This window comes from Hyperolius riggenbachi, chromosome 1, assembly GCF_040937935.1.
Source record: "Hyperolius riggenbachi isolate aHypRig1 chromosome 1, aHypRig1.pri, whole genome shotgun sequence".
Lineage (NCBI taxonomy): Eukaryota > Metazoa > Chordata > Amphibia > Anura > Hyperoliidae > Hyperolius > Hyperolius riggenbachi.
The window spans coordinates 562648113-562668951 of record NC_090646.1 but is presented as its reverse complement, the minus strand read 5'-3'; the positions used below and the strand labels follow the sequence as shown (position 1 = coordinate 562668951).

Below are 20839 nucleotides of genomic sequence, written 5' to 3'. Positions count from 1 at the left end.
GGACCAATCCCTGCCCGCTATGTCATAGTCGGACCTGATGGGAAACAAGTTCACGTAAGTTTGAACCAATGGAGGTGTCTGACTCACCTCTACATGTCCTCCCAGTTCCGCATATCCGCTCTGTCAGCCCCCCGCCCAGCATGACGCTGGATGTTACCTCCCATCGGTCACGCGGACCTGATGGGGAACAGCGTATGTAATGGGCGGTGCTAGTAACGTCAGAAGACGTTACCTAGGAGACGGAGTGGACGCAGGCAGAGAACTGCCTGCTTCCGGAAAGCAGAGCGCGTAGCGTCACCACTTCACGCCGGCCAGTCACGTGGAGGGTCCACGCACCAGTCGGCCCTGCGTCTCCCAGTTAGACAACAGCGACACTAGGACGCGTTGTCATAGCAATGGGGCAACCACAGCGGGCAGACTAAAGGAGGACTCCGCACCCGCAGAAAAGATATATAACACCTTATACGCATAGTCAAGTTCTGTATTTACATCACTGGTGGGGTCAAGAGAGATATGTTCGTGAAATAATCATAATTATAGCTATAAATGTAAAACAGTTAGACAAATAAAATGGAAAGAAAACATTATATTTAACCAATTATTATAATAGTGGCAATAGGTTATATTCTCGATTCATACCCCTAGGTTCTAGGGTGTCTAATGTTTTTATCCAGAATGCCTCACGTAGCAGCAACTGCTTATGTCTGTCCCCACTCACATGATGATTGTTTTGGACAAAATGACATGCAACAGGCTGCTCTATGAGACGTTCACGGATAGCGTATTTATGTGCAGAGATCCTCTTTTTAAATGTTTGGTGGTTTCACCTACATATAGTAGGCCACATGGGCATTTCAAAATGTACACCACGTATTGAGAATGGCAGTTGTAGATATTTTTAATAAAAAATCTTTTGCCTGATCTAGGGTGAGTAAAGACACTACCCCTGATCATCGAGTTGCAGTGGACACAGTTGAGGCATGGATACATGCTAGTGTTGGGCGAACAGTGTTCGCCACTGTTCGGGTTCTGCAGAACATCACCCTGTTCGGGTGATGTTCGAGTTCGGCCGAACACCTGGTGGTGTTCGGCCAAACTGTTCGGGGTTCGCCCGAACTGCGGAATGACTAGCCGAACAGGGCCCCTGTTCGGCCGAACAGGGCCCTGTTCGGCCGAATACTGCCCCCCTATGGGGTCACAGGCATAAGGGGGGAGCATGCCCCGATCGCGGGGGGGGTCGGAAATTCCCCCCACCCCCTCCGCTAGCGCTCCCCCCTCTGCCCGCTTCCCCATACAAAAGTTTAATGAAGTAAAACAGTACCGGTCCGGTGCGGTGGTAGTGGGTGGCTGGCAGTGGGCGGCACTGTTTAGTGAGTGACTGAGGAGGAGGAGTCCGGAGAGTGACGCGTTGAGGGAGGCCGGGCAGCGGGTGCGGTTCAGCAGTAGTACCGTACTACTGCTGAACCGCCCGCTGCCCGCCCTCCCTCAACGCGTCACTCTCCGGACTCCTCCTCCTCAGTCACTCACTTCACAGTGCCGCCCACTGCCAGCCACCCACTAGTACCACCGGTACTGTTTTACTTCCTGAAACTTTTGTATGGGGAAGCGGCAGAGGGGGGAGCGCTAGCGGAGGGGGTAGGGGGAATTTCCGACCCCCCCCCCCCCCCGCGATCGGGGCATGCTCCCCCCTTATGCCTGCAACCCCATAGGGCCCCCAAAAGCGGGATGTTCGGGGTTCGGCCCGAACATGCCGAACATCGCGGCCATGTTCGGCGAACTTACCCGAACATCCAGGTGTTCGCCCAACACTAATACATGCCACTTCTGGAACCCTCAGGGGGCCTAACCAGAGTTCTCATCTCCGCATGGGTAAGTTTATCCCTCAGAGTGGGGGCTCTTTTATATGAGATGAGTGGAGGGTAATGGAACTCATGGACCTGAGGGAGTGACTGTGCAAGCGCAGGCCAGTGTTTTTTGATAATTTTAGCAACTTCTTTACTCAAGACATTATATTGTGTTACAAAAGGTATGCGGTTGCCAGTATTGCCCCCAGGTCCACGAGTGGTATCCATAGCCCCATCCTGTGCCTCCGCAATCAGACGACCAGGGTAGTGTCTCTGTAAAAATTTCTGTGACATTTCATTAAATCTCATCTCTCGTTGGTCTCCCTCGCCCACTATCCGGCCAACCCTTCTAAACTGTGATTTAGGAATAGAATTTAAAGTATGAATTGGATGAAAACTATGGTAAGAAAGTATCGCATTCTTATCGGTTGGCTTAACATAAAGGTCAGTGTGCAGGCAGCCATTGGTCAAAGAGACCATGGTATCTAGAAAATTAACTTCTATTTCACTAACATGTGAAGTGAGTTTGATTGCCGCACACTGACCATGTAGTTGTCCAACAAATTGATCAAGGGTCCAACGTGGCCCCGACCACACGCAAAACACATCATCAATGTATCTTAGCCAACATCTGGCATGCTTTTTACACAAATTGTTATTATAGACAAATGTCTCCTCATACTCATTCATGAATATGTTAGCGTAGGCCGGGGCCACGTTGGACCCCATCGCCGTACCTCGAACCTGCAAATAGAATTTGTTGTTAAATACAAAATAATTACAAGTAAGCACAATTTTAAGAAGGTCTAGCAGAAAGGGGACAGACATAAGCAGTTGCTGCTACGTGAGGCATTCTGGATAAAAACATTAGACACCCTAGAACCTAGGGGTATGAATCGAGAATATAACCTATTGCCACTATTATAATAATTGGTTAAATATGTTTTCTTTCCATTTTATTTGTCTAACTGTTTTACATTTATAGCTATAATTATGATTATTTCACTAACATATCTCTCTTGACCCCACCAGTGATGTAAATATAGAACTTGACTATGCGTATAAGGTGTTATATATCTTTTCTGTGGGTGCGGAGTCCTCCTTTAGTCCGCCCGCTGTGGTTGCCCCATTGCTATGACAACGCGTCCTAGTGACGCTGTTGTCTAACTGGGAGACGCAGGGCCGACTGGTGCGTGGACCCTCCACGTGACTGGCCGGCGTGAAGTGGTGACGCTACGCGCTCTGCTTTCCGGAAGCAAGCGGTTCTCTGCCTGCGTCCACTCCGTTTCCTAGGTAACGTCTTCTGACGTTACTAGCACCGCCCATTACATACGCTGTTCCCCATCAGGTCCGCGTGACCGATGGGAGGTAACATCCAGCATCATGCTGGGCGGGGGGCTGACATAGCGGATATGCGGAACTGGGAGGACATGTAGAGGTGAGTCAGACACCTCCATTGGTTCAAACTTACGTGAACTTGTTTCCCATCAGGTCCGACTATGATTGGTCCTTGTTGTATTGAGGACTAGGATTGGATAATTTGAATGATATGATGTACTATAAAAGTATTGTGATTTTTGTGTAAAGTTGTAACTGTCATGGCTTGAGAAAGGAACACACCATCGTTCCGAAACGTCGCATGATGTACTTCTGTACGATTTGACAGTGACCCAATAAATCTTTGAAAGAGCATATGATAGTGCCGGCTGAATCTTCTTCTACCTTATTGCTTGGCTGGTGACCGAGCTTGCTGTGGCACATCAGCTGTTACATACCCAGGAGGGTGCAACTCTATACGTCCTGCATTAGACTAAGAGGCGGCACAGGGCCCACAACCTCCCCAACACCTTAATCTCTAGTTATCTGGCGTGCAGTCACTGCCATGTATCCCCTTTTCTTATTTCTTTCTGCTTCAAACACAATTAGGAATGACAGCTGAATGAATTCTGCGCCCCCTCCTACACTGCGCCCTGAGGCTGGAGCCTCTCCAGCCTATGCCTCGGCCCGGCCCTGCTCCTCATTCCCCTTTGTGTCCTCCGTTTGTCCCCAGGTCCTCCTCTGCTTGGGCACTGTACAGGGAGTCCCCGACATTGGAGCAGGTTGGAGGTTCGTATTGGCCGAACACAGTGAATCCAGCGCAGGAGATTTGGGTGCAACCGACGCCACCATAGGCCGTAATAGGAATTACGGCTATAGCAGCGCACAGGAAGTAATTTCAGCGCTGTCAGAAGACTGAGCTGAAGTTACTTATAAAACACTATAATTCGGCCTCCAGCAATTGCTGGAAGCCAAATTATTTCATTCCCCACCATCCATGGTGGCCTGGAAGGGGAATAGTATTTAACACGGCCAGGACTTGTGCACGAGCAGGATCAGCCATATACCGGCTGTATCCTGCGCTCAAGTCTCCCGCGCTGATTCCTCTCGTACTCCGTATTGACAGGCGTTCACAAGTTAGGAACTACCTGCATTTGGACTATAAGATGCAGTGAATTTTTTCCCCCCACTTTGGGGGAGAAAAAGTGAGTCTTAAGGTGGCCATACGTCAGGCAACTTATTATAATCGAATTGGATGGAAATCGGCCGCCAATCGCATGTGCAACTGACAAAGCGACCAATTTCGGGACATATATATATACACACTAGCCGACCCGCGGCGTAGCATACACCGAGCTGGAGGGGGTAGCGGGTAGGAAGGGGGTATTGGGCACAGCGGCGGGGAGGGGGGTCGGACCCCCCCCTCACCTGGGTCCCCCATCCGCTCTCCCCCTCTAGCTTAAGTTCAGCAGCAGCAGCCGCCGCTATTAGTAAGAGGCAGCGGGCGGGGATGACTCATCTCTTCCGCGTTCCAGCGTGCGTTCCACTGTCGTCACTTCCTGCAATGCCGCCCCACTGTATTGTAAAGTGACGACAGTGGAACGCGGAAGAGGTGAGTCATCCCCGCCCGTTGCCTCTTAGTAATAGCGACAGCCGCTTCTGAACTTAAGCTAGAGGGGGAGCGCAGATGGGGGACCCAGGTGAGGGGGGGTCCGACCCCCCCCCTCCCTGCCGCTGTGCCCAACACCCCCTTCCTGCCCGCTACTCCCTCCAGCTCGGCGGCAAGTGTAGGACCGCCTCTGGGGGCAGGGCGCTACTTCTTCTTGCTTGGACCGGCCCCTTCTTGCTTGGACCAGCCCTGGGGGCAGGGTGCTACTTCTTCTTGCTTGAAGGTTGAGGCACTTACTCTATTATTTATATAGATACTAGCCAACCCGCGTCGTAGCATACGCCGCATCTATCTATCTAATAGAGTACGTGCCTCAACCTTGAAGCAAGAAGAAGTAGGCTTTCCATGAGAAAATGTATGCGTGCTCAAACACCAAGTTTAACCCTAGCAAGTCTGGCTTTGCAAATCCGGCCTAATTGGCTATTCATGAGGCAATGCTCATGCAAATATGCATTTGCTTTCGCATGCCAAACTATGCAGGGTCAAAAAACCAATACTGCAAAGTGCTCTCTCGCTGCCTGGGAACCACAGCGGCACCCCGGAGTGGGAGGCTGGGTGGCGCAGCCGCCCCCCCCCCCCCCCCCCAAGCGTGGCCAGCGCTGGGGAGAGCCGTCCGCACCCACCTCCTAATATTAAAAATAGCCACTTACCTTAAAGGGGAACTTCAGCCTAAACAAACATACTGTCATCAAGTTACATTAGTTATGTTAATTAGAATAGATAGGTAATATAATCTTTTACCCACCCTGTTTTAAAAGAACAGGCAAATGTTTGTGACTCATGGGGGCTGCCATCTTTGTCATGGGGGCAGCCATCTTTTTGGTTGAAAGGAGGTGACAAGGAGCAGGAGACACAGTTCCAACTATCCTGTGTCCTGATTACCCCTCCCAGCTGCACACCCTAGGCTTCAAATGTCAAATTCAAAAGGTAAAAAAAAAAAAATTGCACCAAAACAGCAGAACGAGAACAACAAAATCAGAAATCCCATCATGCTTTGCACAGCATCAGGGGAAAAAAGCCCGGGCAGTTTTCTTCTGTGCAGCTAAAAATGAGACTTGTATAAGAGAAACAAAGTTCTGATGCTGTGAAACTGTTAAAGAAACACCAGGCCTTTTCAGTGCTGCTGAGTCGATTTTTAGTCCGGAGGTTCACTTTAACGTCCATTGGGTTCTGCTACATGCGCATTAATTTTCTCATGGAAAGCATTTTGTGCAGTTTGTATCCTTTGGAGGCAGGTGGTGGATGGCTTGCTCCGGTGAAGTGAACCCTGGAGTGAGTGCGCCTGTCCTTCCCCCCCCCCCCCCCCCCCCCTCTGGAGTGCTGTATGTGAGCCAGCCCTGAGCTCTAAAGCTTGGGGTGACCCATGCTTCTCTCCTTTCTCATGTGGTGCCCCCAAATTAATGCGCATGTAGCAGAACGCAATGGACGTTAAGGTAAGTGCCTGTTTTTAATATTGGGAGGTGGGTGCAGACGGCTCTCCCCGGCGCTGGCCACACTTGGGGGGGGTCGTCCACGTCACCCAGCCTCCCCCTCCGGGGTGCCGCTGTGGTTTCCAGGCAGTGAGAGAGCCTGGGACCCTGCAGTCCCCCCAGTTGTATAAAAAGGGGGCATTGGGAATCCTCCCCGTGGCGCTCCTGGAGGCCTGGAGCACACCGAAAACTGCTAGCAGATCCGCAAAATGCTAGCAGATTTTGAAACGCTTTTTCTTATTTTTCTGTAGCATTTCACCTAGCATTTTGCGGTTTTGTAAAGCGTTTTTGGTGTAGTAGATTTCATATATTGTTACAGTAAAGCTGTTACTGAACAGCTTCTGTAACAAAAACGCCCGCAAAACCGCTCTGAACTGCCGTTTTTCAGAGCGGTTTGCGTTTTTCCTATACTTTACATTGGAGGCAGAAACGCCTCCGCAATCCAAAAAATGCCTCACCTCGGGAGTATGCGTTTCAGCAAAACGCCTCTCGCTCTGGTGTGCGTATCCGCAGCCGCAAGTGGATCGCAAAACGCTGCCGAACCGCTCTGGTGTGCACTAAGCCGGATAGTGCTAATGTAGCATGTAGCAGGGTGACTGCTTTGTGGTATTGGTTTGTGCATGCATTTGCATGAGCATTGCCTCATGAATAGCCAATTAGGCCAGATTTGCAATGTCAGACTTGCTAGGGTAAGGCCTCTTTTACATGGACTGTGAATAGGCAGTGAAATGGCTCTCAAACTCTCACAACTGCTCACTGCTGCCTGGTAACTGCTTGCTGCTGCCTGGTAACTGCTTGCTGAGCACACAGCTCAACAGTCCGTGGAAAAGAGGCCTTAAACTTGGTGTTTGAGCACGCATACATTTTCTCATGCAAAGTACTTCTTCTTCTTGTTTGAAGGTTGAGGCACTTAGTCTATTATATATATATATATATAGATTGTATATATAGTGTGTTTTTCTGATTCTAAATCCAGCATAATTAAAGTGGACCCAAATTAAAAATACAAGATTTCAGAAATAAAATCTATTTTCTAAATTATAATAATAAATAGCAGCCTTTTTTCAGCTGCATGATGGCAAATATAAAATATTTTACATTTATTGGAGGAACCCTTCCCTTCCTTTCAAATTGCCGGGACAAAATCCGGCAAACTGGTGGAGTAGGTGGTGTCCAGCAATGGAAGAATTGCTAATGGCTGCCACCTGTATAACCTTAGTTATGAAAAGAGAAGGGTGAAAAGCATGCACTGAAATGCTCATACGTTTGAAGGAGTGTTTATTTATCTTTGTATGTGTCAGAGTGGTGCAACTAAATATTTTTAATTAAAAAAATTTTTATTTTGGGTCCGCTTTAAGGTAAAAATTGGTATGCTAAATAATGTATTACGTTTTACTATAGATCGTGATGATTGCTCCTTAGTACATGTAAAGAAAGATTTATATGTATGCATTATGACACTTATTCAGCATATAGGTATGAAAGTGTCCTGACCGATCCCCCTTTATCACGGCCATATCATGTTTCCAGACCATAGTTAGTGCGGTTTGCACAGTGCTTACATTGTTAAAACCACAAAAGGGAAACATAAATGAAGAAACAAAAAATCATGCATCTTTTGTAGTTTATGTGAATAAGGACAGCGTGATTTGGGCACATTGAGCAATCTTCTTACTCAGAATAAGGTCAGGCCATGGACAGGGCAACAGCTGTTTGAGCTGAGGGTGCATTCCGCGCTGACCCATAGCTGTAGAGTTGTCTTCAGCGTAAGTGCAGCTAAATAAGTGTGTGAATAATGGCAGTCTTTCATAATTAAAGGGACCCTGTAGTGACACTAAAATAAAAAGTAAATACTGTATAACACTGTGTAGCTTTGTTTGTAGTCAGTGCTATTTTGTTTTTCAGATTTGCATCAGTATTTTGCAGTAACTGCAAATGTCAAGATCCTTGCAAATCCAAGCATTAGCACGGCTGCAAGGGATTGGGATGGGAAAGGTGGGCAGGAAGTGACATCACTATGTGGTCAGAGAAGGGCACACGTTGATCTGAAAGGCTTTTTCCATAACACATGACTGATATTTAAAATTGTAATTTAATTGATCACATGTGCCATATCTCTTAGAACCTTTTTACGCTAAAAGCGAAATTGGCATCCATATCACATCCTATCTACATTGCATTGATGTGGCTCTGTAAAATGTAAAGCTATAGGCTTGCCAGAGCCGGGACAAGGACCTCCAGCACCCAAGGCTGAGACACCAAAGTGCGCCCCTCCATCCCTGCCACCCCAGCCGTCACACACTGATTGCTATTAGACTAAGAGGCGCCACAGGGCCCACAACCTCCCCAACACCTTAATATCTAGTTATCTGGCTTGCAGTCAATGCCATGTATCCCCTTTTCTTATTTCTTTCTGCTTCAAACACAATTAGGAATGACAGCTGAATGAATTTTGTGCCCCCTCCTACACTGCGCACTGAGGCTGGAGCCTCTCCAGCCTATGCCTTGGCCCGGCCCTGAGGCTTGCTATACACCAGTGGTTCAGGAGGTAAGCCTGGCTTCAGGGGCATAAAGAGATAATTTGCATATTCAGTAGGAGTGCATTGTGGGTAACCACAGATGTTCACCTAAAGCTGAATTATCGCAAATACCTTCTGTTTTAAGAAGGCAAATCACACAAGCATTGCTTTTTAGTAGTAGCTTTTCAGTCTCTTCTAGTCCCCTATACTTTCTTAGTGGTTTTGGTTCACCCCGAGCTGCTTGGTTACTCTGTTATATCCGCACTGCGCTCATTGTGAATATCATGTGACTGGACAGGTCTTACTGCATGACCGCAGTTTACAACATGAAAAAAAGGTGGGAAAAATAGAGCCTCGCTAGCATCACATGTGACCCTAACACAGGAAAATGTGGCATACACAGTGGCGTAGCTATGGGCCCCGGTGCAAGTTTTACATGGGGCCCCCAAGCACTATATACATAACAATTGATACGGCTCATCAAAACCTGCCAAGGATTTCCACTGTGTCAGAGGTGCAAGAAGGGGATGGGGAACAGCTTGTTAACCTCCCTGGCGGTTTATTTATTTTGCCAGGGAGGCTGCGGGAGGGTTTTTTTTAAATTAAAAAAAAAATATTTCATGCAGCCAACTGAAAGTTGGCTGCATGAAAGCCCACTAGAGGGCGCTCCGGAAGCGTACTTTCGATCGCCTCCGGCAATCGAAAGTAACAAGATAGGCCGCAATGAGCGGCCTATCTTGTTTCGCTTTCCTCGTCGCCATGGCGACGAGCGGAGTGACGTCATGGACGTCAGTCGACGTCCTGACGTCAGAGCCGCCCGATCCAGCCCCTAGCGCCGGCCGGAACTGTTTGTTCCGGCTGCGCTGGGCTCGGGCGGCTGGGGGGACCCTCTTTCGCCGCTGCACGCGGCGGATCGCCGCGGAGCGGCGGCGATCGGGCAGCACACGCGGCTGGCAAAGTGCCGGCTGCGTGTGCTGCTTTTTTCAGAACTCAAATCGGCCCAGCAGGGCCTGAGCGGCGACCTCCGGCGGCATACCCCGAGCTCAGCTCGGGATTACCGCCAAGGAGGTTAATGATTACTGCTATTCAAAGCATCTATAGAAGTGATTATTACCAGCACGGTACCAATAGAGAGCTAATACTGTGATTGAGGGAGGGCCCCTCTGGCCCAAGGGCCCCGATGCGGTCGCTACCTCTGCACCCCCTATTGCTACGCCACTGGGCATACACCTAAAATGTGGCACACACCTAGGGCTGCTTCACATACGATTGTTAGCATTTTTAAAAGAGCTTGGTTGATGTCATGTGTGTGTGGACTTGGTTAATGTAATCACATGGGCTATTTCACACTGGAGTGATTTTTTTGTTTTTTTTTGTTTTGGTTTTTGTTTTAAAGCTGCATGTAGCATATTTAGCAGTGATTGCAATTCTGTAGAAAGTATAGAAAAGCAAAAGTGCTGTGAATATCGCATGGCAAAAATTGCTATGAAATGATTCCAAAATTGCTAATCGCAAAACACTTTTTGGGTGGAAAAAGCCCTTAGGGCCCATTCACACTAGAGCGTTTTGCCGACGATTTCGGTAAAATGCTCAAACGTTAGCGCTTTTCAAAGCGCTAGAGTTTAATAAAAGTCTATGGGCCCGTTCTCATTTGGGCGATTTGCGATAATCGCCGCAAATCGCCCAAAACCGATAAACGCAAACGCGTAGCCTGCACCATTTTCAGGCGATTTCCTGTCGATCGCGTTTTAGTGCTATAAAAGTGCAAAACGCGATCGCTAAAAGATCGCCAGGTGTGAATGGTGATTATTTTGGGGGGGGGGGCGTTAATCGCCAAAAACGTCAGCAAAAGGCTAGCAAAATCGTTAGCGTTTTGCGATCAGCAAGTGTGAATGGACCCTTTGTTTATTTTTGGGTAAAAAACGGATCACATTAATGGGAAGAGGGCACCATGATTACTAGGTTAGTCGCCATGCCCTTGCAATCAGCTAAGCTTATCTGATTTGGAAGTCAGTTTAAGGCTCCGTGCACACTGCAAATCCGTTTTCCGATTCCGATTCCGATTCCGATTCCGTTTCCGATTCCGTTTCCGATTTTCCTTGAATACATTCAACAGAAAAACGGATCAAAAAACGCAGCATGCAGTTAAGATTAAAAATCTGAATCGGAATCGGATGTAAAAACAGATTAAAAAGCGGAATCGGAATCTGAAATGCATGCAGTGTGCAAGAGGCCTGAAGCAGGCTCAGTGTGAAATCGCCCTTAGGCTACTTTCACACATCCTGCATTGTGGTACGGTTTCCTGCTGCTCCCCTGTCGCAGTGGCCACCAGAGACATGACAACCTACCTGTGACACGATGCTACACGATGCGATGAAAGTGGTCAAGGGCTCTTTCACACTAGGAGCTGATCCATCCGTTTTGGCGCATTGCTTCTAGGATGCGGTAAGCGGGGTAACATGAAAGTCTATTGACTTTCATGTGACCTTTCACATTAGACAAAGCGTTCCAGAGCATTACGTTGTAACGCATCTGGGAGTTTTTTATCGTTGGGTGCTAGCGTTTTCCCGTCAGGTGAATTATAACTAGTGCTGCTGATATGCGTCGAATCGCAATTTCCCCACATCACATTCCATTCATAACGCGTGCACGAAATCAGGTTCATGCACGCGTTGGCTAATGTGAAAGAGCCCGAAGACAACGCAGGGGCGACGCAGGCATTTGCATTGGAGTCTATGGCCCTACAACAATCTATTTAGATTGTTACGGTGGTGGTGCGGTGCTGCGCTGATGGGGGGGAAAACAATGACGTATCTCCTGTCCAGCAGGGAGTAAGCCACTGTTCGGGAGGCGGAGCTATGCGTATTTCCTGTCAGCGCTCTCTGCCGCAGGGTACTTTGCACGGGGCGAATGGTGCTCTGCGATCATCCTGCCCCAGTCTCTCCTGCTGCACTGCACCATATGTAAAACTAGCCGTGTAGAACAGACAAGGCTATCCAGTTGAAACTAAACTAACTACCTTATTTGTTCTTGGGGTATTTTACAGAGAAGTGAAAGGGGAAAGTAGAGGTTATAATTAGAACTAGAATAATATAACTTCCCTAATGTTTTCAGCATCGCATTGTGATTACTGGCATTTGGTTTTAGTTAAACCGACACAAAGTGGCAATAATCCTGATTACAGGTACATGCTGTAGTATATTCCCTGTATGTTTGTGATTGTATCTCTTTCTAGGAAAACTTATAGCACATTTGTTATCTCAGCTGTTGCTTGGCAGCATCCGCATTAAGTAGACGCAGGCTTATTTTAGTGCCTCATTTGGAAACCATAACCGCTTGCATTCCCAATGGAGGTACACGGCCCCAACACTGTTACTCGAACACACTTCAATGTATAGAGATGGAGAAGTGTATGGGATTGTGAACAACTGGGAGTCGGACCGCAAAGCTAAATTCAGTGATGTGTATACCTAACTGAGTCGCAACTGTATTTAGGTAGGTTTTACTTAACTGTTCAATAAAAATTAAGGTAGTTTTCCCAAGACACCTTGAGGCTGGTTTTACACCTGGCCATAGCGTTTCGATGCTCCACCCCCATTGCATCGCACTGCAACGCTGTAAACGACACTCATATGACCCTGTCTCAGAGTAATCGCGTTGCTCTGAAGCATGCGCCCCCACACCGCCGCCACCGATGTATTTCCCAACTTAGTCACTGTGGTAACACGCTGCCGACTTTGCAGTGGGTTGGCGGCCAATTGGGATCTTCCTGCGCAACGTGATTCGATGCGCAACGTGATTCGTGTGCTAGGCCTATTTGCCTTGCATTGTCATTGCATTACCGGGCGGCAAAACATGGTGACGCAACGCACACTTCCAAGGCATTAGATTGCTTTGTCACTAGTACAATTAACTTTTCCAGTATACATAAGGCTGGGCTCACACTGGCAGTAAAAACGTTTATCAAAATTGAACGGAATGGATGTGAACGTATCCTTTACAAAGCAATAGGATCCGTTCAAATCAGTCCATTCGTAGCGCATCTGTTGGGTCCGTTCTGACGAGCCAAACACAAGTATAGATGATATGTGATTCCTGAGGATGAGCTGGAAAAAACGGATGGCAACATAGGCCAAGAGAATCAATGCTAGCCTATGAGAACGCCATTGGTCCATGCACGGAAGAAATGCTGGCATACAGATCCCAGTGCACTATCAGAAGCATTGGGCTACAATTGGTTGGCAATAGACCAATAGGAATCATCCCTTTCCAGGGAGGGTTCTCATTGGTTTACTCAGAGTAGGAGAATAATTAAAAATCTTCCCTGGTGTTCAGAGAGGATTCCTATTGGTCTTCTTCAAACCAATGGGAGCCTGATGCTTCTGATGAAGCTCTGGGATCTGTATAACGGTATTTTTAGCCTGCAGTGGACCCAAATGTTGGTGACAGCAGTAGCTGAGGAACGTAAACCTGACGGCAGTGGGTACTGAGCGGGTAGCGACGCGAAAGCCAGAACAGAAAAAAAAAGGATAAAAAACTGATGCCATTGTAACAAACTGATCAGTTTAAACGGAAAACACATTTTTTTTTTCCAGGTTGAGTTTTTCAACCGGTACAGTGTAAATCCAGCCTAAGGTAAAGGTAGAAATACCCAGGTTCTTTTATATACAGGGGGCCTTATGCAATAGCAGAACTCGCCAACAGTAAGCGCTGGTGAGTTCTAAAATCAGGCAGTTTTCAGTTAGCAGGACAGAAAAAAACTTGCTTGGATGATTTTATCTTCAAGCGAGTTCTTTTCCCTGAGGATAGGGTCACACTTGCGGCTGAATCAGCATTCTTGGCTGGCAGCCAGCTAAGAACAGCTGACTGCAAAGGGGAATCGCACACGCTGTGCGATAAAAAGCAACTGTGTTGGCTTCACCCCCCGCTGCAGATAAATGCACATTGGCAAGTGTGATCCGAGCCTGAAGCCTCATACTCACCGCAACGACACAGGAAGATGGATCCAGCAACGTCTCTCTCATGATGAGTGACCAGGCATTCATCTTCCTGCCAGCTAGTATGCATGATGTCATGCAATCTTACATGACGGACGCGAACGGGAAGTAAAGCGTTCGTGGTAATTTGAGCAATGTCATCGGGGATCTTAAAGATCCACCGTGACAATCGTTTATCACGTCATGACGCTAAGCGACGTTCGTGTGATTGTGCACCTGTACCCGCATTGCGACATCGTGTAAGCACACACACACACACACACACACACACACACACACACACACACACACACACACACACACACACACACACACACACACACACACACACACACACACACACACAGTATTGACCTCCATCATGGGTTCCTGAGGGCTGGGGGGCTCTTTCTGGTGTAAATGCAGAGCAGCAGAGCCATACATTGCCTGCTTCAGGTGGCAGAACAGCTCCTCCATTTCACTTCACTGTACAAACAGCGAGCAGCTCCATGCAATTCTTCCAAGCATGTCACATGACATAGAGAAGTGGGAACCACATGGTGCTGTACGGAGCTTGTACAGTGCGGAGGAGCTTACTGCCAGAAGCCGGGAATCTGCTGCCACTGCTCTACATTTCCACAGGAGTGAGTCCCACCAGTCCCTGGGCTATTATAACGTTTCAGTCCTGCTTCTCCTCCCCTTTCTCTGTCAACAGGACAGGTACCCAAGCAGCAGGTCTGTACAGCACTTGGCACCTAAAACAGTTGCAAAAAACTGCTTACATTTGTAGTTTATAAAGAAAATTCCTGAACTGTGTATTTTAGAATGAATATCAACAACACCACAATGAAAAGCAAAGACCGAGTTGAAAAGTCAGAGCGGAGTTCACACATGATAAAACAAGTAGTGCCAACAACAAGGCAGTCCAAAAACAACAAGCAAGAGTTTCTCCAGAGTAGTTTAGGTTACAATGGGCAAGCAGAGAAAGGAGCCTGGGCCAATTAGCTGCCACCATGATCCAACTGTGCCCATGCTGCACTTTCTTGTGTGAATTCCTCTCCTAATAGGATAAACAGCGTGAGGCCTGGGACCTACTACTAAGCGCAATTGCTAGCGATTTGTGGTGGCGCTTTGCAAGCGATTTTGGGAGAGATTTCCCTTCTCCTATACAATTCATTAGAATGGAAACACTCCCAAAATGCTGCATGTCGTGCGATTGCGATTTCCTCTAGTGGAATCTGTCCCATCCATTTACATTGGCAGAGTGTTTATGGACATCGCTAGCAATTGAAAGCACTCCCTAAACGCTCAAAAAAATGCTCTAGTGGGTTGCAGGCCTCAGGGCTGGTTCACACCTAAAAGCGCTAGCTATGAAGCATGTCCTGTGTTTGCGAATTGCCTAATCACCATCGCTCCAGTGGAATCAGTCCCATCCACTTACATTGGTAAAGCATTTAGGGAAATCGCTAGCGATTTAAAGCGATTTCTAAACACTCGAAAAAACGATCTAATGGGTTCCTACCCTTAGAGCTTAAGCTGATTGAGGCCTGGAACCCACTACAAATCGCTATCGCAATCGCTAGTGTTTTTAATGAGCATTTTGTGAACGAGCCTTTAGGCAGAGTTTGTTGCGCCGGTGCAGAACGCTCCCAGCCACAAGCGCGTGACAAGGGAGCGCGCATGATTGGACTGTGCCTGCGCTGACTGGCCCCGACTGGAGGACTTTTCAAGACCAATTACAGAAGATCCAGGATGGCAATAGGAGCAGTAAGTCTGGAGGGGGCCGGAGGAAGCCCCGTCTCAGGTACACTTTAACATCCTGTGTTTGCAAATTAGCTGCTCTGCTGAGGCAGACAGCTGCCACAGCTGAGAGTTCAAATTACACTTGTGATTAATCACAGATGATTAGACAGACACAACTCTCTAAATACATACTCTCTAAGGACGTTCTGTCCTTTGCAAGAGTTCAGGTCCACTTTACATCTTGCAATTGTGGGTTTTGAGACCTCAAAATAGAATCTACGCATATGCTCTATGTGCCTCCTCTCCCTGTCCAGAGAAGTAGACAAATTTGCAGTGCAATTAGCTTCCTCTTCATAAAAAAAGGGGGGAAAAAAACCCAATAGCATAATGAACCTTCATTTCCACAGATATTTTTCTCCTCATAGGAAATTTGTCCATTTATAAGTGACTGGGTATGATGCGTCCGAGTATCTGTGTTTGTGATTAGTAATTCAGTCTGGGCTGGAAATGTAATTTTTCTTATTTGTGTACAGTGGCTGATCATAGGGCCATTTATTCAGTCAGATCGCTCTGCCAGCGGAGAATTCTAATCATTCGAGATGTCACCCCAGGCTGCCCTGCTCTTGACATGTCACAAAACCCATTAGGACCTAATCATTTATCATTCATTCACTTCAGCGCAGACTGCACTGGCCATTAACCGTCATAATATACATGCTGTCTGTGATAATGTGGGCTCTGTTTCATTTAACAAGAACTATGGTAAATTGATGAGAGCTGGGTCACATGCGAATGTCACATACTCATAAGATTACAGGAAACTGTGGCAGAACGTCACTCATTCCCAGTCGTCCATAAATGGATGCCGGGCGATGTGAGTGCCATAGGGCTGTTTTCCACTAAGGAACGCAGTTTCAGTCACTTTTCTTTGGTGTTCCACTGCAGAAATTGTGTCCCAATTACACTGCGATCCATCGATTGTGCACCGCAACTGCACTGCGTTTGCAATTTCCGATGGGAGGTAAAAAAATGTCTGGGAAAATATTTTGAATTGCTGAATTGAGGAAAAAACGCATAGAGGCGCGATTGCTATACGATTTCCCTGCACTCCTATACTTTGTATAGGAGTTCAAGCGCATAGTTAATGCAGCAGGCACAACAATGATTGTGATTGGGGAAAATCGCATCAAACGCAGCACAGTAATTGAAATAACACCACACAGTGTCCATAAGTACCAAGGGCTTTGCAATCCGATTGCGATCGGAATCGCACTGTAAAACGCTGCTAGTGGAAAATAGCCCATATAGCATGTTTGTGCAGTGGGAATTCTCACGTATGGACTCGTACCTTATTAGGAAAGACTGATCAGTGATCAGATGGTGTTCTCACAGCTATCAGCAGCTATGAGCCAATATTCTTTTCACATCCATTTTAGCGAAAATAATGTAAAAATCAATTCACACAAAAATTTGTGCAATTTTGGTTATTTTTTTGGGGGAAAACAACATTGCAAAAAAACATATATGTTTGGAATATATTTATGAATTTATTTTTTTTTGTATAGCATTTTTCGCTTTAAAAAGTGTGATTTTTCGAGTTTTTTTTTTTCTATTTTTAGCTTTAAAAGTTAATTTGCTCGAAAGTCATAAATGGCAATTCAGGTGAAAATTCAGGCAATTTTGGTGATATATTTATTTAATTTTTTGCGAAAAATGACATGACATGTATTTTCGTGAACATATTTTTGAAGTCTGAAAATAGCATTTTCGACTGGGCCAAAAATTTGCAAGCAGCACTGGCTATCAGACCATTGCATCATTTATTACACAGACCATTTTATGATTTAATGTCAGTGGAGATTAACGTTCGATGTCAGGACTAATACAAATGTTTTAATTTAAAAAAAAAATCAAGCTAAGTATGCCTTGAGACCATGGCAACAGTATGCAGGAGTCAGGACTTCCCAAATATTGTCATCTCCCTATTTGATTTATTGGTTCAGGACTTATGGTGGTCATAAACTAATGCCTGGTACACACAATGAGATTTTCTGGCAGATTTACAGTCGGATTGATTATTTCCAACATGTCTGATCTGATTTCCGATCAATTTTCAGTTCACTTCTATGGAAAATCGATTGGAAATCAGATTGGACATGTTGGAAATAATCGATCTGACAGTAAATCTGCGAGAAAATCTTGCGTGTACCAGGCATAATAGATTAGTGCTAAATCCGGGAAAAGGTTGATATCTTTTACCTTTGCTCTCACTCTTCACCGCTAGATAAGATTTCCAGCAGCAACCTTGTCTAATATTGTTACCCATGCTGCAGCTGCTTGATGCATTACAAAGCTATGTAAAGCTTGATTGCGTGACGCTTCTTCCTGCAGCACCTCCACCATCTCCCTTCCCAGCGATTTCCAGCAGTTCCTATTGGGATCAGCAGGAATCAGCATTTATGATCTATATGTGGTCCATAGGTCAATTATAATATTCATCAAAAAATTCTGAATTTCACTAAATTTCACTAGATATACTGAATCTAATGTGTAATGTATTGATTTTTTTTATCGTATGGCCACATTTTTCAGGTGTTGGGAGAAATTTCTGGCACATTAGTGTTTTATTGGTCCTAGGCTTGCTTGACAATAACCACAACGAAGCATTTGTAAAGCACTTTTCTCCCGTAGGACCCAAAGTGCATACAGTGTATGCATTATGTAGGCATCTCCATTGTCAACCAGATTTTGTGGCATTGAATGAAACAGCGCATGCTTTCATACCTCCCAACTTTTTGAGTTAACCTGCCTGGCGTTCTATTAAGATCGCCAGGCTGGCGACCGGACGTTTTTTTTTTTAATTAAAAAAAACTATTTCATGCAGCCAACTGAAAATTAGCTGCATGAAAGCCCACTAGAGGGCGCTCCTAATCCGCACTTCTGATCGCCTCCGGCGATCAGAAGTAACAATAAGGGCCGCGATGAGCGGGCCTTCTTGTTTTGCTTTCCTCGTCGCCATGGCGACGAGCAGAGTGACGTCGTGGACGTCAGCCGCCTCCGATCCAGCCCTTAGCGCTGGCCGGAACTGTTTGGTCCGGCTGCGTTGGGCTCGGGCGGCTGGGGGGACCCTCTTTCGCCGCCGCAGCGATCAGGTAGCACACTCGGCTGGCAAAGTGCCGGCTGCGTGTGCTCCTTTTTATTTCGTTTAAATCGGCCCAGCAGGGCCTGAGCGGCACCCTCCGGCGTCTCTGGACGAGCTCAGCTCGTCCAGAACGCTTAGCAGGTTAAGAAAGAGGAACACCTCCGCTAGATTACCTTATTATTATTATTATTGATTTATAAAGCGCCAACATATTCCGTGGCGCTGTACAAAGTAAGAACCAAACATGGGGTACATAATAATACAGACAATGGTGTACACCAAAATACAAGATACATAATTAGTGACAAAATACAAAGAATGATACAAAATACAAATTATAGAATTGGTAATGACAGTGATAAAATGAATAAAATGTATAATGGTTACCAAGACACAAAAGGGGGTGAGAGCCCTGCCCTTGCGAGCTTACAATCTAAAGGGAATGGGGGGGAACAGGAGGAGGGGTAGTATGCAGCAAATATATAGAGACTGTGTGTTTTAGGATACCTAGTAGGAGTGCAATTTGGTCTTAGGACAAAGGGAAGTGGCCTTAAGCCCCGTCTACACGGGGAGATGTTGGGGAGATGTTGTGGCGATCGGCGGCCTGTTGCGCGTCCCCGCTCGCCGCGCGTGCGCCGCATTCGATTCCCCGCTCATGCCCGCTCGTCCCCGCCGGCGCCGCTTATCTCCCGCACGATTCCCTGCCATTGTCCCCTCGCGGGGATCGAGCAAGGAATCGGCGGTGCGGAGATCCGTCCTGTCGGATCTTATCAATCGAGCCGCATCAGCGGCTCGATTGATAAGGAGCATCGCGGCCGCATCTACTCGTGTAGATGCGGCTTAAGGTAGCGCATACGCACATGTCGGAACAAGTGTGTTTTTAGAGAGCATTTAAAGGTAACAAAGGTTGGCGAGTGACGGATGTGTTGTGGGAGGGCATTCCAGAGGAGGGGTGAAGCGCGTGCGAAGTCTTGTGAATGTGAGGATTTGATTCTAGAGGAGGACAACAGAAGATCATGTGCAGATCTGAGATTGCGATTGGGTTTGTACCTGGAAATTAGTGAGGATATGTACCTGGGAGAGAGATTGCGGAGAGCTTTGTAGGTTAGGGTTAGGAGTGTCAACTGAATCCTCTGGTTAATTTGCAGCCAGTGAAGAGCTTGACAAAGAGGGTTGGCAGAGGAAGATCGAGAAGAAAGACGAATGAGATGAGCAGCTGAGTTCAGAGCACCGACTGGAGCGGGGCCAATCTGTTAGAAGGTAGTCCACAGAGTAGTATGTTGCAGTAGTCCAGACGAGAAATTATAAGAGCATGTATTAACATTTTAGTTGTGTCTTGAGTGAGAAAAGGACGGATGCGAGATATATTTTTGAGTTGGAGATGGCAGGAGCTGGTTATGGAGTTAAGATGAGGAATAAAAGAGAGAGATGAGTCGAATATCACCCCCAAGCACCGAGCTTTGGGAACTGAAGTTATGGGAGTGTTATTAACATTTTGTAACGATTCGCTCAGCTGTCTGCACAGGCAGACAGCTGTTTGACCATTCCTTAAGTCTGAGGGCTGCAGGTCTCTGGAAAAGAGACCTGTCTTCACTTTGCAAGTTTTAGACCTGCTCTGCTGCTGAGGAATTTGCATATACTTGTTATGCAAATTGCCTAGTTGGCGCCTTTGAAGGCTTGCAGTATAAATACCATGTTCTCCCAGAGTCCTTTGCTGGTCATGATGGTTTGTTCCTGCTGAACTCTCCTGGAGTGTCAACCTAGCTTGTTTGCTAAAGATTATCTTAGAGTAATTCCTTGGGACTGCACTAGGCATCCCTTCTAGTGCAGTCAGGTTGAATTATTTGTATTGCCTTGTTCTGTTTCTCTGCCTTGATTGTCTTGTCACCAGCGGCGGTCGACAGGAAATTGTTCTGTCTGTCTGGGAGTGTAGGCCAGAGCTGCGGTTGCTGCTGGCTGCTCCATCTGTCTGGATTGCATTCACCCTAGTGGTAGTGCTTCCTTCTGTATTCTGCCTTAGGGGTGCTAACCAGAGCAGCGGTTGCTACTGGTAGCCCCATCTGTTTGTCAGTTTGGATCGCATCCGCTCTAGCGGTAGCAGCGGTGGTTCCTTCTGTATCCTGTCTTAGGGGTGCTAGCCAGAGCAGCGGTTGCTACTGG

The 20839-nt window shown here is 46.9% G+C and overlaps 1 long non-coding RNA gene across 3 annotated transcripts in view; it reads left to right on the top strand.

Moving 5' to 3' along the window:
• LOC137526850 (uncharacterized) overlaps positions 1–20839 on the top strand; it is a 468244-nt gene that overhangs the window by 211568 nt on the left and 235837 nt on the right. The gene's annotated exons all lie outside the window — the stretch shown is intronic.